The 22,430-nt window shown below is 36.8% G+C and overlaps 1 non-coding gene across 1 annotated transcript; it reads left to right on the top strand.

Moving 5' to 3' along the window:
* Positions 1-16,489: 16,489 nt before the first annotated feature.
* Positions 16,490-16,594, top strand: LOC150063015 (small nucleolar RNA U13). The gene has a single exon (XR_016535767.1). It is a non-coding gene; the product is annotated as a small nucleolar RNA U13 (small nucleolar RNA).
* The last annotated feature ends 5,836 nt before the right edge of the window (positions 16,595-22,430 follow it).

Genomic DNA, 22,430 nt, shown 5'->3' with positions numbered 1-22,430 from the left:
TTTAAGTCTTCTCATCCTGGTAACTTACAGCATTTTACTGGAAATGAGTAGATTTAAAACTATACATGAGTGGAGTGACGTGGCTCACACCTGTAATCCTTGCTACCCCGTAGGCTGAGATCTGAAGATCATGGTTCAAAGCCAGCCCAGGCATTAAAGTCCATGAGACTATTATCTCCAATTAGAAAACCGAAAGTGGCACTGTGGTACAAGGGGTAGGGCAATTAGCCTCTAGCTGAGAAGCTCAGGGACAAGGCCCAGGCCCAGAATTCAAGCCCCATGACCAACAACAACAACAAAAATCTAAGCATGCAGTATGAGTTAATCAGAAAACATTCTATTTCTTCTTACTAGTGATGAATTTACCTAACATGACAAGTCAGAACATGAAAATAAATAATATGTACTAAAACAGTGATATCTGAAATCTGAGGAAATTTAGAATAGGTATAGATGACAGATAAAAGAAAAAAATGATAGATACAGAGACAGTCTAACTGACCGTCAAACATTGAAACAACAGATTACAAATCATTATTACAATGATGACCTTATTCAGAAAAGCATGTATTTCAAGTGTTTTAGCTGGTTTTAAGCAATATTAAATCCATTTCAGACTAAGGTATAAAAGATGATCTAGCCCATCCACTTACTTTCATAACTGAGAAAAGAGAATTTGAAAGGTTTATGCTTCCCACGAATTACCAAAGTAGTTCACAATGAGACTGGATTTCATAGCCCAGAATTCTGGTGGACAGCAGCAATCTCTTTTCTGACTCTTATAAATGGAGATTTGTGAAATTCCATAGCTCTTTCAAAAATGTTTGCCAAGGATCAGTGTTAACATCTCTAGGAAGGTGTGAGTACTAAAAATAGGACCTGTAACAAGTAACTTCCTGTCAGAATTTACTTGAAACTAAAATATGGAAAATTCTTGAAATTCTTTTGTGACTTGGATCATTAGAAAGCTCAGATCGAATAACTAAGAGTTTTAAGGGAACTGTCTCTCATGTACTATAGTAAGCCTAATATTGCTTGTAAGCTGTTTTATGTAGTATTTACTTTATATTCACAATAATCTAGTAGTTATTTCAATTCATTATGGCCTGGCACTGATTGAAATGCATCATATTCATAACCTGCCTTGTTGAATGGCAACTCTTTTGTACCACTTAAAGTTAATAAAACAAACTTACAGAAAGGATGTAAATATTTTCCCCATAGGGTGATGCAGTTGGAAAATGCGGGTATGTTTGGTCAGCTTTGAGCAGTATATAATGTATATATGAATTAAAATGTAATGTATAGCTACTCAGAAGGGCAAGATCAGAAGGTGGTGATGCAAAGCCAGCCCTATTGGGAAAGAGTAAGAATGTGTGAGATTCGTATCTTCAAATAATGACTGAAAAGTGGAGCTATGGTTAAATGGTAGAGTGCTAGCCTGGAACAAAAGAAGTTCAAGGATAGCCCCCTGACCTTAGTTCAAGCCCTAGCATTTGTACTGCTTCTTAAATATATACAAATTTAGGTGTCAAATGAAAATTAAAACAATATAAAAAAACCTTAATTCTTTCAAGATATAAGATATGCTCAAAGTAAACATAAATATGACATCTTCAGAATTCTACCAATTTTCTAGTCAACCTGAAGATCGCAAAATATGAAACATCCTGCAACTTAAAAAAATAACTATTCAAACCTGGAGCCAAAGTTTCAAACCTTTAAATTTAGTATTTACTCAATAAGCTAAGAAATAAGAATGTAATTCGAAACCAACCCAGCCAGGAAAGTCCATAACCCTACTGGAAAAGGGGGAAAAAGAAAAGGTAAGCCAAGCACTCACTTGTTCATGCCTATAATCCTAGCTACTCAGAAGGCTGAGATCTAAGAATCACAATCCTAAGCCAGCTGAGACAGAAAGGTCCCCGTGAGACACTTACCTCTAATTAATCACTCAGAACCTGGAAGAGGCAGCATTGTTCAATGGTAGAACAATCACAGAGAGACTTAGGGACAGCATCCAGGCCCTGAATTCAAGCCCCACAGCAACAACAATAACTAATGTTTTAGGTACATACATTCTTATCCTTATATATGTCATCCAAGGCTGTGATATTAATCTTAGTTTTCAACCTAATTAGGTTGGGAGAGGCAAAGCACATGCCACACACACACACACACACACACACACACACACACACACACACACAAAGAGATAACAGGCATATGGATCACCAGACTGAGAGACGAGTGTCTGTGGCACCCCTAACATGTCAGAGGGGCCAGATGGAACAAAAAAGCAAAAGAAAATCAAACTCCCAGAGGCCCACACACACCCAACACTTCTCATATGAGTATGTTTTTAATGGTGCTATCACCCTTGGGCATCAGATTCCAGGTGCCTCAACCTTTGAATCTGACTTTCGAAGAACTTCAAACCTGGAATGGGACTGCATCATTGGTGCTTTCTTTTTAATCATCATATATTAATTGTACAAAGGGATTTTATTGTGATAGATCCATACATGCATATAATGTGCTTTGATCAAGCTCAGCACTCTTCTATTACGTTTCTCTGTGTGTGTGTGTGTGTGTGTGTGTGTGTGTGTGTGTGTGTGTGCGTGCGTGCGCGCGAGCGCCTTGGAACCAGGTCTTAAATTCAGGGTTTGGGCACCATCACTTATCATTTTTGCTCAAGGCTAGAGTTCTTTCATTTGACCTACATCTCTACTTCAGAGATTTTGGTAGTTAACTAGAGATAAGAGGCTCACAGATTGTATTGCCTGGGCTGGATTTGAACTGTGATTCTCAGATCTCAGACTCCTGAATAGCTAGGATTACAGTGTGAGTCAGTGGTGTCCAGGTTACTACCTTTTCTTATTCCCTCTCTGACTTACTGTTCTTTTTTGGGGGTTAGTAGGTTCACTTGCTCTACTTTCATGGATGCATGTGAAGTACATTAGTCATATTCAGCCCCTAGATTTTTCTCCTTTTAGCCTCCTGCTTCCTTCCAGTTCCCGACTAAGCAATCTCTTATTCATACCTTTGAGGTTTTTGCTTTGTTTTCTAAGATCCACATACTATAAGTCAGAGTAAGCCTCTGATATTTGTCTCTTTTTGCCCCTTTTTGTGCCTGTACTAGGGTTAGAACTCAGGGACTGAAGCTCCTTACTTGGATTTTTCATTCATGGTTGGCACTGTATATCTTAAGCCACATGTCTATCACAGCTTCTTTTTATTCTGGCTATTTGGAGATAGAGTCTCACTGGTTTTTCTACCCAGACTGGTATTGAACTGTGATCCATAGATTTGAAACTATTGAGTAAATAACAAATTGTAAGACCAAGCTTTCAAGTCCAGGCTTAAGTCTGGCTTGTCTTAGTCAATGTGATGATCTCCAATTCAACCCATTTTCCTGCAAATGAAATGTCATTTTTCTTTATGGCTGAATTACACTCCATTGCATATATATTTAATTTTTCATTATCTTTTCATCAGTAAATCTGTTTGAAGTTTACATGTTATGAATTGCACTGCTATAAACATGAGTGTTTGGGGGTTTTTTTGTTGATTTCTTTGTCCTTATTCTGAGGCTCCCAGATTGTTTTATCTAAGCAACTACTGGTTTCCTCAGATCTCCAGACTACAGGCATCCATCACAAACTATAAGATCTCTAATTATATAAATTAATATGACAAGTCTTCTATATGAATATACATATATTCTACTTGCTTTGATCCTCTGTCACTCCTTGACTAACAAAAACCAATGAGCAATAGAATTGAACTCATTTTTAAACATTGTTCCAGATTCTATTTAGCTATAAATGGTGAGGCATGACATAGCACTTAAGATTGCTATGTGCTGTAACGATGCTTTAATACTCCTTTCAAATGCACTCTACACTGCTCCACATACACATGTAGATATAAACACACATGTTCACAGATACCAGGAGTCATCTTGCTTCTTTATTTTGAGTCTAGAACTTGTTTTTCTGTAGTGAAGACCATATTTGTATGACATGGCTTTATTGCCAATCAAACACCTTTTAGGGATAGCTACAGGATTCCCTCTGAAGGCTTTTGTAAGCTCTGTTATACTTCTAGATGTCATATTTCTAGCCATTATTTCTAAATGTTAAAAATCAACTCATGCTAAGTTTTCTCAATTTTTATAAGAACAAATTTATTATCATTTTCCTTTAGCACTATGTGCCAGGAACTATGTTAAATCCTCAGCATATATTATGTTGTTTAGCAGTTACAACAAATTTATACAACGAGTGCTATTCCTTATCTCTACTTTTCAAATGTGTAAACTTTCAAAGGCAAGGCAAAGTACGAAAGCAACTGTGGATTTAAGATGACAACATACAGTAGTTAGGGTTATTTCAAGATCTATCTGTTGCTATTTATATCCAAAAATTGACTCCTGAGCTGGTCAGAAGCAAGCCAAGAATCATCATCTTAGAGAACCTTCATCCATCAGATTGCACAAGTATTATTTTCCAACAAGAAAATATGGAATCAGTTACTCAAATCTGTGTATACTTAAAAATGAAAAGCTATGACAGATATACTCATATCATTAAGATTAAGAAAATCTTGCCATCTACATCTCTGGTTAGTAATAAAATAATTTTTGCTTCATGAAAGAAATTGTGTTACCATTTCCATCACATTTATTCACACAGTGTTTATGTAAAACAAAAGAAATAAAAAAACTTTCACAAGGTTTACACTCTAAAACTATATATATATATATATATATATATATATAGAGAGAGAGAGAGAGAGAGAGAGAGAGAGAGAGAGAGAGAGAAGAGAGAGAGAGAGAGACATACACACACACACACACACACACACATACATACTGGAAGAAACATTGCAACTGATGACATAAAAACCTTCCTAAAACTCAGTTGTGATGCATGTGGTTCAGGAAATTTTGGACTTGTGTTATTAGGACTCAGATGGCTGTAACGAACACAGCTGCTGGAACGATTTGGCATGTGTACAAATGAAGTTAGAAATGTACATGTTTATCACTGAGGAGCTGCATACACCTACTTCTCTTCACCAAAAGATAACAGTTTCACATTTTATAGGCAATTGTCTTTCCTTTTTTATCCCAGAGGCTCACCAAAATTCAATAAGTTTATTTTAGTGAAAACCACCTTGCTGCACTCAGCATCTTGCCTAAGCAAAATTCCTTCAAATAAAATGAGCAGAAGCCATTACTGCAGAATGCATCAAGCCAAAATGATCAGGAGTTCATTTCTTCCCATGAGCTCATTACTATTAATTTCTCTTGTCCTTTGAGAGTATTTGGACAAAGCAAGTTCACCACCAGGGCAATAAAATTAATGTAAAAGCAACAGCGATTTAAAAAAATATCTCCCTGCTTAGAGATTATATCCAAAGTCAGACAAGTTCATAGGACAGTCACTCAAGTGCCCAGGCATCACATAGATATTTTAGATAATTAGCTATGCATGATTCTGGAAGCACACATGGATGTTGTGACACTGATATTAAACAGAAGCTAAATGTTTGCAGAAACACCTCAGTAAATACATACAGCTCGATAGATTCCATTCCCAAGAAACCATCCTTGGGAACTTAGAGATAGTGGGTAATTGAAGTAAATAAAATTATAGAAGCCTGAAGTTGTAAATACTTTGGTGATTATATTTAAAATGTGCCTGCTTGGGGTCAGATTTTACAGTTTTTCATACAATATCCTAAATTAGGCTTTTGTATCCATGATGTTTAGAGAGCAAAGGTTTTGTTTAGAAGAGTGGTTATTACAACATCTCAAACATCTGAGCTCCATCTCCCTCTCAACCTTGCTGTTTGACCTTGGTCTTCTACTAGCTCTTAATACCCTAGGTGGTTTTTTTTTTGGGGGGGGGCAGTACTAGGCTTGAGCTCAGGGCCTGAACATTGTCCTTGGTCTTTCTCAAGGCTAGAGCTCTAACACTTGACTCTCAGCACCACTTCCAGCTTTCTTCTACGTATGTGGTACCAAGGAATTGAACCTAGGTCTTTGTGTATGCTAGGCAAGCACTCTAACACTAGGACAAACTCCCGCCCACCTACTAATTGTTTAAATTGGTGGAAATAATAAAAGATAGTATATAAAGAGCTTAGGGCTATACCTGGCAGAGTAAAAGACAAAAATCTTTGTTGATTTAGACAATATTCCCTGTGCTCCCTTCTCTCCCTGTTCCTTCTCAAAAACTACAGATCTTCTTTTGCTTTTGAAAATATTATCAGGCCTAAGTAGGATTGAGAGCCTCAGAGAGCACACAGGCTATTCAAGGAGATGGCTTTATTTTTGCTATGAATGAAATTTTCCTTGCTTCTTCAACAGCAAAATAGATAGTGGATTTTCAGCCCTAAAATGAGTGAAGGGATAGACTATGGTTTCATGTAAACTGAGCTTTATAGTAAAGGGGCAAAAGGAATCTTATTTTTGGTTTGTACCAAGTCCAATCTATTTCAATAAGGTGAAATATCAAATAGGAATTAGGGGTTTCTTATACTTATCTCTATTTTACTTTTAGGAATTCAATACCATGAAGTCACTAAAAATTGAAGATTTGATATTCTTGTTACTTCCCTAATGACTCCTTCATTCCATCTCTCTCTTCTCTCTAGTTTGTGTCTAAGTCTCGTATCCATCTGTCTACAGTCAGGTGACGATTCTTTTCTCCAGCAGAGAGAATTTTTATCAACATTTCTTCTCTCTCACTTCTCTGGTTGAATTCATTTCATGATTTGATAGTTCAAAAAGCTATCCATACAAAGCTAGAATATTGCAGATTAGCCTCTGAGAACAATGATATACTTTTTACTTAGGAACAGAAATACACCTTTCAAAGAAGTGGATACTCCTCCTTATTGACATTCAAGCTGTGAGACGTAATAGAAAATAGGAGCCAGAAAATATTGTTTCACTTAAGAGCAAGGTATATTCACTAGTTAGGAGGGAAGTTCTATGTGGATTATGCATCAATATCTACATCCAAAGCAAAGCTTTTGTAACTATATTTTTGTGTCTTTTTCTTTTTGGTACTGGGGATTGAACCCAGGATGTTGCACTTGCTAGGCAAGCGCTTTGCCACTGAGCTACATCCCAACCCTTGAATATAAGAATTTTTTTTGACAATTGTGGGGCTTAAACTCAGGGCCTGAGCACTGTCCTTGGACTTTTGCTCAAGGCTAGAACTCTACCACTTGAGCCATAGCACCACTTCAGCTTTTTCTATGTATGTGGTGCCAAGGAATCAAACCCAGGGTCTTCATGCATGCTAGGCAAGCACTCTACCACTGGGCCATACTCCCAGACCCAATTATAAGATTTTTAATGCAAAATAAATGGTTTACACCAACCAACGATTAGTTGAAGACTAATATTTATTTTTATTTCATAAGAATAAAACTTTGACCAGGTGCTATTGGCTCATACCTGTAACACGATAGTCAGGAAGCTGAGGTATGAGAATCATGGTTCAAAGCCAGTCTAGGAAGGAAATTCAATGAGACTCATCTCCAATTAACCACAAGAAAGTAGGAAGTGAAGCTTGCAATGGAAGAGACTTATCCATGAGCAAAAATCTCAGGGACAGCTCCCAGTCCCTGAATTCAAGCTCCATGACAAGCACAAAAGAAAATAATAATAATAATTTTTTGCTGGTCATGGGGCTTGATCTCTGGGGCCTGGACTCTTGTCATTTGACTCTTTTTTGCTGAAGTCTAATATTGTGCCACTTGAACTACAGTGTCACTTCCAACTTTTTCTGTGATTAATTGGGAGATGAGAATCTCATGGACTTTCCTAACTGGGCTGGCTTTGAACCAAAATCCTTACCTCAGGCTCCTGAGTAGCTAGGATTATAGCTGTGAGCCACCAGAGCCAGCCAGAATAAAGCTTTTAAAATCACAACCTTTCGTCACTCTGACAATAATTACATTGTAAGTGATACCAAATTTCTCAAGACTGAAATAAAACTATGTCACCTGCATTCCTATCTATCACAGAAAGTTATGAACACATTACACAAAAAGGTGTGCTCCTGATTAACCAAAATATTCAGGCATCTTTGAATGATGTATCAAAAGCTGCCAATCCCAGAGGCTCATGTACTCTTTGGACATGAATTCCATCCATTATTTTTCCTTTAAGTTTCAACCATTGTACCACCATTTGGAAATTACCCCACTGACAACCAAAGTTTCTTTTGTAACAAACAAAACTCCTCTAACAATACAAACTGAGAAGTTTTTAAGAGAAAAATGCATCTCATTTGTAGGTCACTAAATGTGATTTTTGTTTGATTTTCTTTTTGAGTATCAAGCAAAGTGATAAAATAGAGATCATTTTACAATAAAAGGAAGTACATTCTAGAAGTCTGACCCATTTTTAGATCTATCTATTTCTCACATTTTATTTGTTTCATTTTATCAAAAAGTCCATTTCAAGTTATAAGTTATTGTTCTTCAGTGTGGACAAAATATAATATATGGATAGTATATATAATATATAGATTTTCCCCTGAACTATCTAGGCAAACATTTCTTTATTCAAAATATTATTTATTTTTTCCATATAATTTTTATTGTAATTAATAGAAGGGTTACATTACATTCGCCAGACGGAAGGTGCATTACTTCACATATATTGATACCCTTTCTCATGTCTTGGTCACCATTTCCCTCGCCCCATCCCCACCCTCGTCTTGTTTTCCCCCCTTTCCTATTCAATTTCAATTAACCAACTACGCATATATCCAATATATCAGATAACAAAGTGAAATACTGTAACAATATGAGATAACCAAGGGAAAGCAAAAGAGATGAGAGATAACATAGTACATTAAGGAGAACAGTCACTCATTATATGGCTTTTGTTTCTAGGATACAGAAACAAAATAAAAATATTATTTATACCTAATTCAAGTTATTCAAGTTAGGCATAGGTGGCTCACACCTATAATCCAGGTTTCTCAGAAATCTGAGATGTGAGGATTCCAGTTTGAAGCCAGCCTGGGCAAACAAATCCTCAAAACTTTTTTTTCTTCTTTTTGATGATCCTGGGGGTTGAACTTAGGACCTGTACACTGTCCTTGGGTTTTTTTCAAGGCTAACACTCAACCAGTTGAGCAGCAATATCACTTCTGATTTTTTTCTATGTATGTGGTAGTGAGGAATTCAACCCAGGGCTTCATGTATGCTAGGCAAGCACTCTACCACTAGACCAAACTCCCATTCCCAATCATCAAGATTTTTATGTCCCATTACACAGAAAAAGAATCTAAAGACAGATACAGTAACAACAAATGAAATAAACCATAAGGGGGGAAGAAATAGCTTCACATAGTACATTAAGAACAACAATCACAAACATGAACCTCACGTTTCCATATCCTGGAGTTCATTTCGCTTAGCCTCATTCTTTATGGACATATGTACATAGCTTTTGAGCTAGTGTCATCCTCTGCTAAGAGAATCCTAGACATGTACTAATTGTTACAAATGAGGGAAACCATGGAACCTATGTTTCTTTGAGTCTGGCTTACTTCACTTATGATTTTTTTCCAAGTCTTTCCATTTCCTTACAAATAGGGCAATGTCATTCTTTCTGATGGCAGCATAGAATTCCATTGCATATATACCCCACATCTTCTTGATCCATTCATCTTCTGAAGGGCATCTGGATTGGTTCCATATCTTAGCTATGGTGAATAATGCTGAAATGAACATAGTTGTGCTGGTAGGTTTTATATGGTCTTGTTTCTGGATATTTGGGTAAATGTCCAGGTGTGGGATTGCTGGGTCCTAAGGTAGCTCTATGTTTAATGGTTTATCTCATGTTGCTACTGTATCTGACTTAGGTACCTGGTATATTGTATATATGATTCTTTATTTGAAAAAGGGAAGGTAAGGAGAAACCAAGATGAGTAGAAGGGGAAGTGGGAGGAAAACATGGGAAGGGGTAACAATGTTCAAGAAGTAACATACCCACTACCTGTTGAATATAACCGTAACCCCAACAATAAAAGAAAAAGAAAAGAAAAAAATCTAACACCAAAGATGTGCATCAATTGGTAGACCCATGGCCAAGATGGAAGAAAATATAAACTGTTACAGAAAACAAGACCCTGAGTTCTTGCCATTAAAAAATGTATGGAAAACAACTGAAGCCAAAAAGGTAAGGATTATACAGAAATAATTATGCAGAAACCAATAGGTTAACATCCAAGCCGACTTACGTTTCAGCCTATTTAAAATCAGATTAAAATATGAGAGAAAATAAGGGCCTCCATTTATACTTGCACTGGCTTAATCCCTGTGTTTTTTAGTCTTGCGCAGTATAGAGGCACGTAATCAATGGCAAATGACTAGCAAAATCAATTGTGATATTCGAGCACTACATCTGAAGAGAGATGTTAGATAGGTGTCATGAATGACTTTGCAAGTCACAGATCTGCATGCAAGTATACAAAAACAAAAACTATATGAAAGCCAGATGAATAGAAGATTATTGCATTTCCAGAAATGCATTTGCTTATTTCATTTTATTCTAACATATAGAAGACTCAATAATAGTCCAATCAAAAACGGACTGCCTCAGGAGGCTGAGATCTGAGGATCACAGTTCAAAGCCAGCTCAGGCGCTAAAGACTATGAGACTCTTACCTCCAATTAATCACTGGAAAAGGGGAAGGAGGTTGTGGTTCCTGGTTAGGAAGGTAGCCTGGAGCTGAAGAGCTCTGGGACAAAGCCCAGGCCCAGTAGTAGGGTGGTAGCCTTGAGCTGAAGAGCTCAGGGACAGTGCCCAAACCCAGAGTTTAAGCCCCCTGACCCACAACCACACACACACACACACACACACACACACACACACACACACAGGCTATGTTGGGCCAGGGGTAACAATAGAAAAAGTACTTTCCCAAAAAGGTGGGGGGCAGCTGGGCACGAAGGCTCGTGCCTGTAATCCTAGCTACTTAGGAGGCTGAGATCTGAGGGTCGAGGCTCAAAGCCAGCCCCAACACAAAAGAACCTGAGACTCTTATCTCCAATTAACCTCTAGAAAACGGGAAATGGGGGCCAGGAGTTTGGCCTAGTGGTTAAAATGCCTTCCTAGCATGCATGAAGACCCGGGTTCGATTCCTCGGTACCACATACATAGAAAAAAGCCAGAAGTGGTGCTGAGGCTCAAGTGGTAGAGCTCTAGCCATGAGAAAGTCCAAGGACAGTGCTCAGGCCCTGAGCTTAAGCCCAGGACTGGCAAAAAAAAAAAAAAAAAAGAAAACGGGAAGTGGGGCTTGGCTCAAGGGTTCAGCCTTGAGCTGAAGAGCTGAGGGACAGCGCCCAGACAGAGATCAAGCCCCATGACCCACAAAAAAAAAAGTGTTGGGGAGCAAATAAGGATGAATACAGTGAATGTAGTTTGTTTGCATGTATGAAAATAAAACAATAAAACCTGTATAAATTGCTTTAGGAAGGGGACAAAAGAGAGTGATGGAAGGCTGAATGATGGTAATACATTACAAACATGTGTGGAAATGTCCCAATGAAGTCCCCTTCTTGTAAAAATAATGCTGCTAGTGAAAATAACTAAAGGTTCCCACTACTTTATTTTTAGTAGGAATAGCTATTTTTAACAATCAGATCAAATCAAGTACAAATATATTAGACCTGGATTACTGATACCTGTTCATATGTTAAACCTTGATTTATAATATCTGATCCATTAATTTAGGTTAAGGGTGGTAAACTTTGGCCTATGAATTGAATTCAGTGGTATGAGTAAAGTATATTGGGGTACGGTCATATTCATTAATCTGTGGTTTGCCTTTCCGTACTAAAGGGAAAACAGGAGTAGTTGCTGTGAAGGACTGTGACCCAAGTACATCGTGTCTTTAGTATCCTGCCCATCACAGAAAAATTTTACTGACTACTCATTGATATGTCCATATACTAGCTACCTTGAATGGAAGATGACTGGTTGAAAAGCTATACTCATTTTATTAAAAATTAAACAATTCTTAATATTATGATCATGATGTATTGTTAAGGCCGAATCTTGAGAAAATTGACTTACATAGTTCATACTTCTTTTAATGTATTAACAAGAATAATATATGGTCTAATAAAATTTTGACTATAATTATTACCATTTGATTGGATCAGGCTTGCTTTTATCTCCAAACTAAAATTTACACTATAAATCTATATAGATTTGCTTGATCTTCACCACTATTTCCTCTCAAAAATACATTTAAATTGATTAGAAAACATTCAAATTGATAGTGCTGTAACAACAGGACCTATATGATGAGGTAATCTTTGCTGGATATTGAATGTTAAATTAATGAGGATTATGCAGACATTACAACCCTTGAAGTGCCAGTAATAGACGTTTTATTACTTTGTAAGTTGAGAGATCTCATCTTTGCTGTACACTGATGGATGTGGCCAAGCTTCCTGAAAAACTGAATGCTAAAGTATATTTTGAATGCAAGCAGCGAAGTATGAATTAAAAACTATTTTTCAAACATGAGCAACTGCGCTAAAGTAACTTTTTATAACATGAAAATGTCCATTTTTCCCAGCCTCACCATTCATACCGATTCTATCAAAACTATAATACTGTTGCTAGAAATGTGAAAACTGGTCCATTGTGTGGAGCTGTGCTAGTCAGCCTTCAAAATGGCTCTGCATGATTCTCTTTCCCTGGTGCACATATACTTAAACTGTGCTTTTCTACATTTAATAGGGGCTTCCTTGCTTTAGTGGGAAATATTACAGTAATTGTGAATACATTTAGAGTTAGGTCATAAAATATTGAGACTTCTACCTCATACTCTATACCATTCAGTTATTAAGACTGTTCAAGTAGCCTCCTAGAGGACTAATATGAGAGAAAATGAGATCACTTCCCAAAAGCCAATGACAACTTGCCATCACCAGGAGTCGTGGAGCTTAGAAAAAGATCCTCCAGCCTCCCACAAGCCTTCCAGTGATTTCAGAATCTTGACCATATCCTCAAGCAAGCTTCTCCACTAGAACCACCCACTCATTCTGCCTCCAAAAGTATCAGCCTACAACAGGGAGATGATGAATGTGAACTAGCCACAGATTTAAAAGTATATAATTGCAGATATCAGCACATCATCAGTAACATTTGATCTTGAATACTTCTGAGAGCAATATCAACATTAAATATTCCTTCTCCTTTTAACAAATATCCTCAACCCAAGGCCCATTCAACAATGTTATGTAAAATAGGTGAAGGTCTCCTCTTATGTGTACATTCAGTCTTATTCACGTGCCTACATGAACACCTGAGACTTTTCTGAGGACAATGATTCAGACTCAGGAAATCCTAGTTCAACTCATCTGAAGATATGACACATGACTTGTAGCCTTAATTTTAATAAATTTGAAATCGATGTTGGCCTCTATCAAGTGTTGTCAGGGTAAGTAAGGAAACCCATGTGAAAACGTGTTTGAAAACAGTGGAGGTCTCTGCTCATGTCTGTAAATAGTGGTCTACAGCATCTAATTTAGAAAAAAAAAAAAACCTGTCTCCTCCTTAAATACTTATTACCTTCCCATAAAACTCTATCAGTTTTCCTTACTCTGAATTATCAAACAACTATGTAGTTCATAAATTTGTGTTCCAGGAGTTTCCACTATACCAACATATATAACAAAATGTTTTCAACCTCAGCTTAACTCTAAAACTACATAAAGGATGTGCTTTACTTTCCCATAGTAGCCCTTCCCATGTCTCATCCCTAACTGTCTTTGCCATATATTTTCAATTTAAGAAAGCTCTGGATCTCTCATTCTTGCTTATCTCTGTGCACCAGGCAATGTAGCACTCAAAGTTAAATATTCCCCAAAGAAGAAAAGGAACAATCTTTGTACTGTATGTTGCTCATACCTTCATGAATATAAAATACAATATCTTACCACATGAAGTCAGATATTTATGACTAATATATATTATCAGGTATTTGAAATAAAACAGTCAAGCCTGTAATATGAGGATTGTGGTGCAAAGACAGCCCGGGCACTAAAGTCCATGAGACTCTTATCTACAATTAATCACCAGAAAAATGGGAAGTGGTACTGTAGCTCCAGTGGTAGGGCAGTAGCCTTGAGCTGAAGAGATAAGGGTCAATGCCCAGGCCCAGAGTTCAAGCCCCACCACCCACCAAAAAAAAAAAAGTTAATAAAAAGCAAACTCTGTTTTCACTGGTTTAGTGTATCGAGAGGATTCAAGCTGCAAATAAACTGTGAAATGATCAGCCTAGTAGATGGTACTAGCACCTACTGTGTGAGAGAAGTTGGGGTTTAAAATTAGAGTAATTAAAAAATACTGCTATAAAGGAATATATATATATACATATATATTGTCAGAAAGTATAATTATAAAAATGACAATTGAGGTTAAAAATACCATAGTTGTGTCCAAAGGAATAGCAACTGTGAGCAGAGTAAAGACCCACATGTAGGAGCATGTTTAACTTGTTTGTGAAAGGGTAGGCTCATATGTCTGAAGCACTCTGAGCAAGGGGGGGAGGTGACGATAATAGACAAGACCTGTGATTTTAGCAGAAATCCAGATCTATTCCAATTATTTGGCTTGTATTGTTGGTGAGATGATAAGCCACTAAAGAATCATGAGCAGAGATAAACCACGAATCATAAATTGTAACTGATGTTTCATAGGAAGTTACCTGACAGTTGTAATGCAGAATAAAAGGGCATATGGCAAATGTCACCAACCATGAGGAGGCTCAAATATTAATTTCCATGAACAATGATGCCAAAGAAGAGGTGGTGAGAAATGGTTAGATTTTGGATGCATTTTGAAGGTACAGCCAAAACAGCTTGCTGACAGATTGAATTAGGGTGTTAGAGAAATACAGTGATGCAAAGGTCCCTGGCATGAACAACTAGAGAGGTTTGTTTCCCTTTCTCCCCTCCTTTCCTCTCTTCCTTCCCTCCTTCCCCCCTTTACTTCTTTCCTTCCTTCTTCCCTTCCTCTCTGCCTCCTTTCCTCCCTCCCTCCCTTCTTCCCTTCTTTCTTTATCTGTCTCTGTCTGTCTTTGAAGTTATTTGGCTTTTTCACTCAAGGCTGGCACTCTCTACCACTCCAGCTACACCTCTCTTGACTTTTTCATGGATTACTGTCTGCTTGTACTGGCTTCAAACCAGAATCCTCAGATCTCAGCCTCCTGTATAGCTAAGATTGCAGGCATGCTCCACTGGCACCTGGTGGCCTCATATTCTTGCTTGGCTTTTTCCCTAAAGCTGGTACTCTACCACTTGAATCACACCTCCAGGACAAGAATTGTCTTTAAGCCATGAGAAAGTTTGAAAGGGAAATCAACTTCTACATAAAACATGTAAACATTTTGTTAATAATACCAATGTTACTCAATACAAATACCAGCAAAGAATTATAAGATCAGAAAACGTAGAGAAAAATGGTAAAATATTAAAGAAAAAAATAGAGTTGATGAGTGGAAGGCCATATAGGATGAGGCTAAATGAAAGGACCTCCAGGTTATAGAAAAAAGGGCCATATAATGTGACTGTTGTTCTTAATGTACTATGTTATTTCTCATCTCTTGTGTTGTCCCTTGGTTATCTCATATTGTTACAGTATCTTACCTTGATATACTGGATATATGTTTATTTGGTTATTTGAAATAGGATGGGGAAGGGAGGAAAACAAGATGAAGGGAGTTGGTGGGGGGTCAGGAAATGGGGACAAACACATGAGAAGGAGTATAAATGTTTTTGAAGTAATGAACCTTCTTTCTGACAAATATAATGGAACCCTTCTACTAATTACTATTAAAAAAGATTATTCTTCATTATCCAAAAAAAAGACTTAAATACTCAAAAAAATAGCTGAAAACCCTTAAACTGTCCCTGAAAATAATGTAAATTGTAGCATTTATCCATCATCTACCAAACATTTAGGTATCTAACAAGTACTTTCCTTGCTATCAAATACTATATTATCATAAATCATCTCTAATACCAGTCAGTTCATAGCTGCTTCCATTAGACATTTTCTTTTTTTCATATATTTTATTTTACTTAATAGAAGGGTTACATTATATTTGCCAGATAGAAGGAGCATTACTTCACATACATTGATACCCTTTCTCATGTCTTGGTCCCTATTTCCCTCCCCCCACCCCCACCCCTCATCTTGTTTTCCCCCCTTCCCTATCCAATTTCAAATAACCAAAAACAAATATATCCAATATATCAGGTAAAGTGAGATACTGTAACAATATGAGATAACCAAGGGACAGCAAAAGAGATGAGAGATAACATAGTACATTAAAGACAACAATCACTCATTATATGGATTTTGTTTCTCTATCCTGGAGGTCCTTTCCATTTTCTTATTTTTTTTTATTTAAACAAGGAAGAAACACAGATCCTTTCCCAGTTCATAAGCATGATGCTTAGGTTCTCACAAACTTGAGTGACATGTGCCTCCATCAAACTCTGTTAACAACATGGGTACATTACTCATCTGGCATGAAAAACAAAGGAAAAGTAATGTAACAAGATGACTGCTGGAGAAATATGAACTAATACTTATCTCCACTGGTGACTATCATCTAGTCCATTGTGCTTTTGACTATTACTCTAAAACTTCATTGATTCAAAAAAGCAATAAACACACATGCTCCTCACAGTTTCTGTGGGTCCTAAATTCAGGAGCAGGTAGGACTGACATTTATGGCTTGGAGTTTTCCGTGCTATGATATTAAATGCTATTTAAAACTACAGTCATCTGAATAGTTGACTTCATCAGAAACACCTGTTACTACAATGGCTTACCTGCATGACTGGCAACTTAGTGATTTTGAGAGTTTTTAGTTATTTTTTTTAATTTTAATGTAGAGAGGGGTTACAGTTATATTCACCAGATAGAAGGTGCATTACTTCTCACACATTGATGCCCCTTCTCATGTTTTCGTCCCCATTTCCCTGCCTCCCCTCATTTTCCCCTCCTATTTCAAATAAACTAGTAAACATCTACATAATATACCAGATAACAAAGTGGGATACTGTAACAATATGAGATTAACCAAAGGGCAACACAAGAGAAGAGAGAAAAACATAATACATTAACAGTTACTCATGATTAAGCTCTTATTTTCATGCCCTGGAGGTCCATTAATTTGACCTCATCCTATATGGCCTTATGTATCTAGGGTTTGAGCTATTGTAATTCTCTTCTAGGAGAGTTCTAGATGCGTACTTAAAACTTGACTTGTCTGGGCGCTGTACTCTTTTTTTTAAGTAATTTTTTATTGTAATTGATAGAAGGGTTACATTATATTCACCAGATAGAAGGTGCATAACTTCACAAACATTGATACTCTCTCTCATGACATGGTCCCCATTTCCCTCCCACCCTCCCCCCATTTATCTTGATTTTCCCCTTCCCTATCCAATTTTAAATCTTAACTTCTCAGAAGCTTGAGATCTGAGACTCATTGTTTGAAGACAAACCATGCAGAAAAGTCCACAAGATTCTTATCTCGATTCACCACCAAAAAAGCCAGAAGGAACTATGATAGACCAAGTGATAGATCAATAGCCTTGAGCTTTAAGTTCAGGGACAATGGCAAGGCCTGGAGTTCAAACCCCTAGACAGGTATAGAAAAAAACAGAAGTGAGTTTAACTTTTCGCAATATGGCCCCAAGTTGCTTTTAAATATGATACAAAAACCTATAGACAATCAACAAATCCTAAGCATGCTGCCAGACTTGCTTTATTCCTTTTTTCTTTTGTTAAAATTGGACAAGCCCAGCCCACATTGCAGGATTGAGAAACTAGAACTGGTTCCTTTTAATGGACAGAAGGGCAATGGATTTGAGAGATATTTTTAAGTTACCAGCGATCATAGAAAGGTAGTTATACTCTTTCTATTGTTGTTGTTTAGCTTGTTTGTTAATGCAGGACAGCGTTGTACAAGTCCAGGGTCTCTTAGTCTCATTACAACATAGCTGGGTCTGGCACCAGTGGTTCATTTCATGTAATTCTAACTACTAAGAGGCTAAGGTCTGAGAATAGCAATTGCAGGTCAACCCAAGCAGATAAATCTGAGACTCTGATCTCCAATTAACTGGTAAAAAGCCAGAAGTGAAGATGTGGCTCAAGTGACAGAGCACCTGCCTTGTGCTGAAAAAATATAGGCAAGAAAACAAGGCTCTGAAATTAAGCCTCAGTACCAGTGAAAATATAGCTATATAGTTGATTTAGATACAGAAATTTCTCCTTTTTTTCTGTTCTTTTATCTTGTCCTCCTATACATCTTTCTTCCTCATTTCCCATCTTCTAAAATCTGCTATTTTACTCATTAATAAACTCAGTTTGCTATTTGGATATCTTGTAGATATAGTCTAAGTGTTCTTTCCAAGGTCGTTTATCATAAGGAGGGCCTCAGTCTATTTTCCATGTGACAGATTCACTCATATTGGTTTTAGTTTCTTTGAAATAACTCATCACTGACAACAGCTTGGCTGTTATTCTGAGGCTCTGGGATTGTGACTACAAGATTCAAAGAAGTGAGTATGTGAGGAATATCAGCTAGATACTTAAATAGGGGAATTTATGAAGAGTTAAAGTGACAAGGTCATCGAGAGAATTTTGTCAGCCACATAGTAGAAGTTTGGTGAGTGATGTGGTAAAAGAAATGGAATTGATGACTAAATAATGCACTACAGACCTTTCAAATTGCAGGAGCAAAAGTCTTTTTTTCTTTTATTTCTTATTTATTTTGATTAATAATGCATGATGGTGATCTCAGCAGTTTAGCTCAGCAAATTCCAGTTCTCTTTTTTTTCTATCTGCAGTATGAAGATGTGACTCTACCCTTAATACTGGGTTTTGCATTTGCTATATTAAAAGAAAAATAGAACCACATTTGGTGAGGCAAGCATTTTGAATTGGTCTCCAAAAGAAGAATCCACTGTTTTCTATGCTGAGAGATGCTGTCATGCCATGGCTTGCTAACATAATGGGTAGAGTTATATGTGGGCAAAGACAGGGGTTAAGAGTGTCATTCTCTGTCTAGTACAAATCACAGAATACAAGAAAGGTTGTACTGCCTATGGAAGATGTCACAATAGAGTTAAAATAATCATGTAAAAATGTAGTGAAATGTAGACTGCCTTCTATCAATAGTGTGTATACTTGTGCTGGATTTGCTTTATAATTTCTAGAAAATTAGTTTTTAAAGCTAACTTGTTTCTTCAAGGCCCAAAAAATTTTCAGATATGTAAACTTCTTTGTCTCTCTCAAGGCAGATTGGTGCAGTACTTTTCAACATAATTTCAGAGCCATTGATCAAAGACTGGCATCAAGAGAATTTTTTCCAACATAGAAGGTCAGAAACTTTAAAAATTTGTTAGGAGAATAAGAAAGCAACAACAAAAAAAGGTACTCCAGACTGCTTGCTTAGTGTTTTTTCTAGGCAACGGAGTAATTTTCTCAGAGTTTAGCTTTGAAGCAGATATTTTCATTCTAACATGCATTCGGAAAAACAATTGTTTGGCTTCTCATGAAAAGTAACTACAGTCTCAATTGCTAAAATGTAATGTTATCTTCAATGTTTATCTGGTGCAATTTACAAAATAAGAATCTATCGTGCACATTGAAGCTCTGAAGACTTCATAGTTTAGATCTGTGCATATATTTCAATGTAAGATAATTTAATGCAATAGTTTAGGTTCTTGGGAAAAATATATTACCAATTAACCATTGATTTCTAGACTCATCCAGAGAACCATGGTGAACTGCAAAGACATTAAAAAGAAGTGTTTCTAAAGAATAAAACAATATCAATCTTTCAGATTATTGGACTAAAACAGCTTATTAAAAGTATGCCAATGAATTTAACCTTACGAACTTTCTAGGAGGCATATTCTAGATATTGTGATATTCCCTGGAAGGAAGAATAACTGAATAATATTTTATCACCCAAAAAATTATCCTAACACAAAAAAATGAAAGGTCTATTGCCTTTTTCTCCTCAATCTTTTTCTAACATCTAAAAGAGCATAAGACAACAGAATCTCTGAATTTTGTCACTCTAGGCAAGAGTGATATCACACACTATCATTTTATTTTTCATAAGTTGAACAGTCAATAAAAAGAAAATTTTCCCTTCTGATTACCATTTCCAATTAAAAGCATTTTATAATTTGGCACATTGGAATCTATCAATATGGCCCATGGGAAAGTGAGCAGGAAAGGGTTAATTTGTGAAGTTTTGTGCCACTTCAGGAGGATAGAAAAATGGCAGTGATGTTTGATAATGTTATTCAAGAAGTATCAAAGAAGATGTAGGATCAACGTCAAGTTTAAAACTTGTCTCTTTCATCTAAAAGACAGGTCAAAGTGTCTCCTCTTCTCTTATCCTCTCTCTCTCTCTCTCTCTCTCTCTCTCTCTCTCTCTCTCTCTCTCTCTCTCTCTCTCTCTCTCTCTCTCTCTCTCTCTCTCTCTCTCTCTCTCTCTCTCTCTCTCTCTCTCTCTCTCTCTCTCTCTCTCTCTCTCTCTCTCTCTCTCTCTCTCTTTCTCTCTTTCTCTCTCTCCAGAAGAAAAGCATAGAAAGGTCTAAAAGCTACTACTCAAAGTGACGATACAGACAGGCAAGGGAGAGAACCAAGGCTGAACGATGGAAATTCTGAGAAGAGTGCTTCATAAAGGAGGAATGATTTCAACAATCCCTAGTGTGTCCTGTGGCTGAGACTGAGACTAGCACGAATAAACTATCCATAACTACTGCCTACAGAAAGGGGAAATTAAGTGGCATAATATGAGATGATTCAATAAGGCTGGAATATTTAAGCAACAACTTTCCTTATGAGGAAAGGAAAAGAAGTAGAAAATGATGGAGGAGATAACACTGTTCAGAAAGAAATGTACTCAGCGGCCAGGAGTTTGGCCTAGTGGTAGAGTGCTTACCTAGCATGCATGAAGATCTGGGTTCAATTCCTTGGTACCACATACATAACAAAAAGCTGGAAGCTCACTTGGTAGACCTCAGGCCTTGAGAAAAGTCCAAGAACAGTGCTCAGGCCCTGAGTTCAAGCCCCTTGACTGGCAAAAAAAGGGGGGAAAGAAGTGTACTCATTACCTTACTTATGTAACTATAATCCCTCTGTATACCATCTTTACAATAAAATACTTTTTAAAAAATCTGATTTCAGCTCAGTGGAAACAGACTAGAATGAAAGCAACAGTTTTGTTGCAGTCTTGTTTCTCTTTAATTAGCTGTTGTGTTTTAGAGGTCTAGAATAACTCTGCCTCTGAGATATCAAAGTTCTATTATCTAGACTAGAAGATAAATAGAATATAAATGAATAAATAGATAAAAGGAAGATAGATGTATGCATATTTGTATGTATTCATACAACTTTTGAGGAAATGGATAAAATGTGTGATGCTCTTTAGCTAGAATAGGTTGTGAATTTGGATGATTTTTTAATCCAAATTTGTATCTTCTACAAGACCAGGAAGGGAAGAGGCCTGAGGTCTCCCAGACCAGAGTTATGTGTTGAGTGATGACATACACTGGCACAGATCTCCTTAACAGGCTGAGTGGAATGAAAATAGAACAACGATGATGCCTGCATCTAACAGGACTCTGCAATGTAAGGACCAGTTAGTTATGACTGAGCTTCATCTCAGCCTCTAAGAGAAATTAATACTTGTCAGAAAATAAGAGAAGGCATTTTCACTGGTTCTTCAGTGAACATAGAAAAGTAATGACATGATTTAATCATACCTTAAACACCTTTCCCTCTGTTTCAGACAGAGTATGAACATTAAAAAGTATAACAAATACAAATCTGTATCAAATATAATTTTATTTTTAGTAGTAATAGTAGTCGTTGTAATAATAGTGACATCGCTGGATGCTTGGGGAAAATACCTGTGTGTTCATCAATTACCATTAGTACACTGTAAAGAAGTTTTTTTATGTAACAACAAGACAGAATTTACTTGTACATGAGCACAATTTTATAACTTTGAAGACATGAAATGGAAAAACCTAAATGAGCTTTCTTCTTCTAACTAAAACAAAAAGTATTTTTCTCAAAAAAGAAGGAGGAAAATGTCATTGTATCCATGGGAGTATTTAGAAATCAAGATCTCTGTGAACTGGTGTGAAATATTATGAAGTAACATGGCTATGGAAAACAATATTGCTCTGCCTTCTGCTCTCTGCTTACATGCAGATACAAAGTACACAGCCCACCACAGGCCAGGAAGGTGGACAGTTTCCCTAAGCATTCTGTGATGTGCATACCTAACTTCACTTGGATGCCTTTTGCTCATTTTTTCTTCTTTTCT

Source organism: Megascapheus bottae, chromosome 5, assembly GCF_031878675.1.
Source record: "Megascapheus bottae isolate mThoBot1 chromosome 5, mThoBot2.hap1, whole genome shotgun sequence".
In the NCBI taxonomy this organism is placed as follows: domain Eukaryota; kingdom Metazoa; phylum Chordata; class Mammalia; order Rodentia; family Geomyidae; genus Megascapheus; species Megascapheus bottae.
The sequence above is the reverse complement of the archived record's forward strand: the minus strand, read 5'-3'. Positions and strand labels throughout refer to the sequence as shown.